The sequence below is a fragment of the Lolium rigidum genome, chromosome 5 (assembly GCF_022539505.1).
Source record: "Lolium rigidum isolate FL_2022 chromosome 5, APGP_CSIRO_Lrig_0.1, whole genome shotgun sequence".
Lineage (NCBI taxonomy): Eukaryota > Viridiplantae > Streptophyta > Magnoliopsida > Poales > Poaceae > Lolium > Lolium rigidum.
The window spans coordinates 194,468,371-194,476,356 of record NC_061512.1 but is presented as its reverse complement, the minus strand read 5'-3'; positions in this window follow the sequence as shown (position 1 = coordinate 194,476,356).

Here is a 7,986-nt window from a genome sequence, read left to right as displayed (position 1 = left end):
CAAAACCCTAGGGGGGAAAGACTTGGGGGGCAAGTCTCCCCCTCCCTCTTTGGACGCTGGCCCTAGGGCTTGGAGGAGGGGCCAAGGCAACCCTGCTCGGCCTCCCCCCTATATAAAGAGGGGAGGGGGCAGGGGCGCAGCCCTCCTTCACCGCTCCAACCCTAGCCGCCCCTCTCCTCCTCCTCCACCATAGTCGTGCACCGGCTTGGCGAAGCCCTGCAGAATCTTCTCCTCCACCACCACCACCACGCCGTCGTGCTGTTGGGATTCCGAGGAGATCTACCACACCTCCGCTGCCCGCTGGAACGGGGAGAGGAATGACTTCATCGACACCGTACGCACGACTGAGTACGGAAGTGCTGCCGGATTGCAGCACCGGAACGATCGACTACATCAACCACGAGATCTGATCTCGTTAAGGCTTTGAATCTTGGAGGGTTAGTCTCTCTTCTCTCTCGTTGCTCCGATCTCATAGATTAGATCTTGGCTTTTCCATAGATTGGATCTTGGATTTATTCGTCTTTGTGGTAGAATTTTTTGTTTTCCATGCAACGAATCCATCAAAAACGTCAATGGAGGACACCTTAAACATCTTTTATGGTCTCAAATGAGCTATGTCCCATAAAACCAGATTGTAACATCCTTTCCGCCCCTTCTTGCGGGAGCTCCTCCCCGTCCTGCCCCGCCAAGCTGCGTCCCCGCCCGCGCCGCCGCCCCTGCTCCCCGCCACTAACTAGCGGGCGACGGCCATGGTGCCCTGCTCCATGACCAGGTCAAGGTCGAATCGAACCTGATTTGGACTTGTGGCTGTCGATTCCGGCGATAACTGTCCGACTTTGGCATCTCGTGGTACAATTGCTATTAAGTTGAGGTTCGCTAGAATTTGGCTGGAATCCAACAAGCCTAGCGGAAGAAGGGCGATTGGCGGGATCTGAAACTTCCCAACAACCAGCTTTGACCAGTATACACGGCCGATTTTGCTCAGTTTTGCCTCCGAAACTTCAGATACAAGGGTCGTGGGTTCAAGGTGCCCTATAAAAATATTTAAGGGTCGGGCTATTTTAAGGGATCTGATAGGGGCCATTTTTCGATCAAATCTGTAAAATTCGGTTATTTAAGGGTTTGATCACTTCTATGAGATCTACTAGAGATGCTTTTTGGGGATTATATATCATGCATGTCAAAACACCTCCAAATCTACCCCAATGCTTGTTAGAAATAATGGATCAAATCTAGTTGTCCATGCAAAAAAAAAAAGATTTCCTAGAAATCTTAATGATCATGTGTGGCATGACATGATAAGAGACGGAGGTGCTAAGTTTGGTCCCACATAAAAAAGTTGACGGAGAGTTAGATTTTATAAGAGTGTTTCACCGGTGAGAATAGGAATTCTACAGGTGTGGAGTTAACCGAACAAATAAAGCCTAAAACATGTTCATAGACATCGATCCCCGTATGCATGTTCATTCGTCGCGAGGCGTTTTGGATTGCAGAAATGTAATTGCTGGAGAATATTTTTTTTTTTTTGCGGGGAAAGATCAGATGTGTATTAAACCAGAGTTCGTACAAGACAGACAACAAGAAAAAGAGAAATACAACCCAGTCCTGCAGAAACTACGAAGACAACGCCGTCGAAGAAGACGCTCTGCCGGCGCGCCGCCGCCGCTCCTCCACTGCATCCTTGGATCGGAGAGAGTCCCATGGCGGACGGGAAGTCGACAGTCCTCGGCTCAAGAGAGCCTCCACCCTGCAACGCCGACATCGCCCTCGATCTGGTTCGCAACATCTTCACCTTCAGAAACTTTCGGAACCGGCGCCGCCGCTCCACGGCCACCGGGGCGGGAAACGAGCGCACCGCAACTCCACGGAGCTGCGAGCGCGAGGAAGGAGACGGATCCGTGGTCGTACCCCGAAGAGCACCACCACCAGAGAGGATCTCCGTCGCCACCAAAACGCCGGACCGGCCGCGCCAACCTCTCCACGACGCCGCCGGCAGGCCCCTACTCAACCCTAGACTATATACAGACAGGATCCGAGGTTTCCCCACCCTCCCGCCGCCGCAGCGGCCGGCGGAGGGAGGGGAAACCGGCGGTTCACCGTCGGCGAGCTGGATCGAACAGGGAGGGGAAAAAACACCTCTTCTCTACTGTAGCGGGGAAGAGATAAGGTCCAATGCAGTAGAGTTTTTTTAGTTGTCTGTTTGTATTGGTTTTGCCCTATGTTCCGTTAACTGTGCAAATCTCCTTAGTTACTAGTAGTACTCATTTTCTAGATACTAAGAACATAACATCAACTCATACTAAGAACATAACATCAACTCATAATAAAAAATTCTCGTGTTTTAGGCTAATTAAATATGTTACATGTGGTTTCCCTATCTATATACGACTGTATGCAATATCCATACACTACAGGAATGGCCGGAGACGCCGACGGCCAAACCCTACGCCGAGGGCGTTTTATCGGGGCCGTCGGCGTACGGCCTCGCCGGGGCAGCGCCGGAAGCCGACCGTCGGCGTCTAGATACCGTCGGCGTACAGGTTCCTACGCCGAGGGCCGCCGTCGGCGTCTACCAGCCCCTCGGCGTAGGCAGTAGCATGGTGCCTGTTCCAGCGGCGACATGACGGCCCTCTCACAGCGTCTCACAGACGCCGAGGGCTACCCTCGGCATAGGGCATGGCCCCCCTATGCCGACGGCCACCCTCGGCATATAGATTTTTTTTCTTTTTTTTCTTTTTTCTCTCTCTCATATTACTTTATATTATGTTTCTATTATTTATTTACTAGTATGAATTATGTAAAAAAGGTTCTATTTTTTAAGAATTCGACGATGCATTGCATATATGTAGGTCCCACGGGTGACGCTCTTCGCAGACGGGTCAACCGGAGCCACTAGGCCCAACTTCTGCTATCTATTTACTTGCATGTACCCGGTGTTAACGATTTCCGCATGCATGGACTCACTTGGTAAAATCCAGGATCTGTATGTGGAAACTCCCGCCACGGCTCAAACGGAGCCTATTTTATGGTAAAGTATGCCCAACCTATGATTTACATGTACATATGTCCTAAACAAAGCAAAACAAGTAAAAAAGTCCATTGGTAAACCCTCGCACGGAGAAAGCTATAGGGGTAGATCGCGGGGTCCCAGCCCTAGGGTTTTCCAAGATACGGACCATCGGAGCGTCGGAATCGGCTGGAAAACTTGCATATGCCCATAACATATGTGTACAATTGTGATGTAAGGTTTGGCTAACCTTGCATGTACCGGCGTTGACGATTTCCGCATGCATGGGCTAGCACTTGGTAAAATCCAGGATCCGTATGTGGAATGGCCCCAAAACTTGTGTGTGTCCACATGGCATGGCATGCACAAAAGTGATACATTTAAGAACTTAGCACCCACACACGAACCGAAACACTTAAAGAACTACACCCACACACGGGAACCAAAACACTTAAAGAACTACACCCACACGAGAACCAAAACACTTAAAGAACTAGACCCACACACAAATCAAAACATTTAAAGAACTACACCCACACACGAACAAAGCACTTAACACTGGGTCGACGCATGACCCGCTAGACACACGGACTCGACACACACACATATTAATCAGAAGTCGAAATCTTCATCCTCGCTGGGGGTGTCCTCTGAAGCGGTGGTTGTGACACTACACCACAGCACTGAATTCCCAACCGACGTTGGTCGGTAAAAGTCACTATTGACGATGGACTGTTGGTCGGGAAAAGTACTAACGAACAGTTGGTCGGCAAAGAAATACTACATCGTCCGTTAGTCGGTCGGTATTCGTCCCGTCGAATTGTTGGTCGGTATTTCCTACATGGGTGTCCAACTATCGGTCGGCAAGTGTATTTCCGACCAACATGTGGCCAGCCATGGGCCGATACGCGGGAAACTGAAAATCTTAGCGCCAAAATGGCCCAGCCCACCAAAATTTCCCTCTTTATTTTTGTTCGGCTCCAAACCCTATTGGCACAGACCGCTCCCAAATTCTCCCCCAAATCGGCCTCACTGGCTCGCTCCGCCGCCACACTCACGCGCTCTCTCCGCCGCCAAGCTTTCGAGCTCTCTCCGTCCATCGGCCAGCGAGGCCGCCACCGCCTCTCCCAGTCGTCCTCATCGGCCGGCGAGGCCGCCGCCGCATCTCCAGGTCGTCCTCCAGTCCCTCCCTCCATCGCCGCCGCTCAATCGATCTCCGCAGGCAGGTGCTCTCTCCGGCCGACGGTGATACATGAGCGTCCGGTGAGGCTCCTTCGTCCACACACTCTGCCGCGGCCGGCCCCTTTCGTCCGAGACGAAGCTCCCCAAGCCGTTTTCTCGAGATCTCCTAGTGGGGACGCAACAACCTAGTGCAGAAACGCCCGGTGAGAAACTCGCAGCCCTAATTGATTCATTCTTATATGTTCAGCTTCGATTCGTGCTTCGTGCTGGCGCTTGCACAATCGCTAAAATTAAACAAGGGCGTTCTTTGATTGTGATGCTCTCGTTTGGATTTTATGCGCGCGTGGTCGTGATACTCTCGCCGAGGAAAAACGCGTGCTTCCTTCTTATTGTAGATGGGGGCAGGCCTTGGTTTCCTTCTTGTTTTGGATGCAGCAGTACGCACTCGTATTTTTTTTCAGGTGGAGTCGTAGGTCGCGGCCTTGAGACATTGTTTCCGTAGAATCAGCAGTTTTGTACTTCATTAAAATGATCAAGCTGTAGATGCCGCGTCTTGAGATCAATGCAGAGAAACTCGCTCTATTTTCCTTTCCATCTGACTATGTTTCACAAAGCAGAACATGTAGAGGCCATAAAAATAAAATGTTAGGTTCGATTGTATAATTTCTAAACCTGAACAAGGAATTCGTTTTGAGAAAAAAAAAACTAAATTTATGAGGAAGCTGCTCCACTTATGTGTGACCACAAATGCATCATGCAATTACAAATATATGATGCCTGGTTTAATCACATCTGAAAAGATTGCTAACCTGAGAACAACATTTGACAATCTGTTTGTTGGCCTTTGTCAAAGGCAATTTGTAATTACATCTTGGTTCTGCGCCATGGCATGAATGATTTGTATCCTATTTCTGTTGTTGATTGCTTCTGCACGCCCTTCTTATTTAGCACTGAATTGTTAGTGATGAACATCTCATGATTGGCATGTTGTTATATTAGTTAGTCTTGCAAAATAATCTTGACTGCTTTACGTATCTTTATTCCTACAGTGTATAGTGATGGGTGCCACTATTATTTCTACATGATAAACTTGGCTGCTTATTTAAATACTGTTGTGTGGTGCTGATATTTAAAATAGAACTACAGCCTAATTTTGTATTTTCTAGTAGGACAGATATTGATGGACTAGTTGTTAAGAAAAAGTAAGCCATGTGTGGGTGGGGAGCCCCTTGTGGGTGGGGAGCCCCTTGGGCCTGCGACTTATGAGGTAATTGTGAATGTTGCGATTAAAAGGGGTGCTACGCTGCCATATCAGTATGATGATTTAAGATACATCGGTGATGCTTGTCACAAGGTCCATTGCATGGCCATCTAGCAAGGTAATCGCCATTCATGCATGTGTGTTTTATCCACATCATATGTTTTGTCGTTTGTGTTATGCTTGAGCTGCAACATTTTTGATAGATGAAGCCCTACAAACCAGCAGCGTCCGGCTCATCTCGTCGCTGAGGTATTTTGGTTGAAAATCAGTTTCGAGGAGAGAAATTGAAGATGATGTGAGTAAAGCCGACACTTGTGTACTATCTGCTCTTCCTCCCTGTAGTATCTCGCTTGTTGGTACAATTTAGTTAGTTTTTGTAATAATTAAATAATTATGTGTAAAAATATATTTTAGACTTGCAATTTGACATAATACTTCACATATAATGACGTAATGCAACTTGCCATGTCTAAATCTCCCAGCCGCATGTATGCTATTTGGAATTCATGCAAAGCCCACGTTAGTTGTCTTGTTGGTTTGATTTTAAGAGAAACCTCGTGTACTGATTCATTTCTTTATACTAGCTGTTCTAGTTCAAAGCCTGTTAGTTTTGCACTCTCGGATGATTTTGTTCGTCTAATCTCTTTGAGACAATATGTGATGATTTCCTAGTCCTGTGCAGTTCGTATTAATCTGAATACCAGTGTTCTTCACATACCGATGATTTTTTAATCAACCACACACATCGTTTGGCACAACTTGCAACTGGCCAGGCAGTCACCCTTGTTCTGTGATGCACTGTTCTAAATAGAATAAAATACAAGACTGTTTCATATACTCTGTAATATGGAAGGAAATAAGAATCAATAGAATGAATTCTGTGTACTTGACAAGAAGCGAACCTAGTCTAGTTGGTTAGCTGTCCTCTCCTGTGTTGCTTTCAAATGTAATGAAATAAAACAAAATATAAGGCAACACCAAAATATAGAAGATTGTAGCTTGCTTCCTTCAGTGAATTGAGGGAAGATGTGAGTGGATTCAGTCTGAAGAGGCGGTGCGGGAAGACAATGCGTATCTAGTCTGTTTTATGCTTCCTTCAAGTAGGTGGTTTTTTGATGTGCTACATAGCTCAATCTAATAGTATGTCATGGTTACCTCATGTTCATGCTACTAGTCTTAGTATCCAAGTGATCCACCATTTACATGCTTCCTTCACTAGTTTGCTAACCTGTATCACTTTGTACTTGTTTGTGCAGATGTCCCATTCAAATATGAATTATCATGCAAAATGATTGCCGCAAACCACCAAGTAGCTGGATGTTTCCCATCAACAAGATGAGTTGTGTAATGGAGTAAATTTGGTCTCATAGGCTACCTTTCTGTTATCATTTTGTAAGCCTGGTTATATGGTAATCATTTGGCTTCCATTTTGTAAACCTGGTTATGCGGCGACAAGCTCTTATTTTGTAAACTTGATTATGCTGTAATGAGTTGAGAACATATGAACAATCATTGTTGTATGAACTTAATGCATATCATTATTGATGGTTGTGCTTTACCTTCCCATGCCATTCAATATCTGAAATACCTGAATGTTGGTCGGTAATTTGTATCATGTTGGTTGGCAAAAGCAACATTGTCCAACTGTTGGAGGAAAATCCTTCACGATGAGGGCCAACAGAAAATCGGTCGCCAATGCTTGTGTTGTCCAACCGCTGGTCGGCGAAGAAATGTCGGTCGGAAAAGAAATGTTGGTCGGAAAAGAAATGTCGGTCGGGAAAGCTTTGGCAATGGTGTCCAACAGTCGGTCGGCAATTATATGTCGGTCGGGAAAGACATATGCCGACCGGACTTACGGTGACCAACAAAATCGGTCGGCAAAACTAATTCCCGACCAACTTTTGGTCGGTAAAAGGGGCTTCCCCGACCAACTTATCTGTTGGGGTTCAAGTGCTGTGGTGTAGTGTGAGGTTCCACGACCACCGTTCATCATCCTCCCCCCATGTCGACGCCTCTCCTTTGGCGTACTCTGCTTCAACCTCGGTCTTCCTCTGCCGCTTTCCCGCCCTCCTCTCTCTCCTGTACGTCTGCTTGTCCTTCCAGAATGCGCGCTCTGCCTCGACGGCTCCAGGATTGTCTCTGCGCCACTGTGCCATGAACTGCTCGTCCGCCTCGGTGGTATCAATCCGCCGCTGGCCAGACCTGTACCGCCGCGCTTCACCCTGTGAGCGAAGTAGCAGCTCAGTAGAGAGACTCTGAGCTTCCGTCAGAGACCTGACTTCCGGGAAGTTCATTTCGTGGCGCGGCCGACCAAACCTCCAAGCCGCAACGTCGTATGCGCGGGCGGCAGCCTCCTTCGTGTAGAAGGTGCCGAGCCACACACGCGTACCACCGGCGGTGATTTCGGCCGCGAAATGTCCCGCAGGCCGCAGGGCGAGCGCCGATGAAGCCCGTGTTGCTACGGCGACGAGGAGCCATCTCGGCGGCGGCTCGGCTCGGAGGATTTTGTGGTTCCGTTGGATGAGAGAAGCGATGA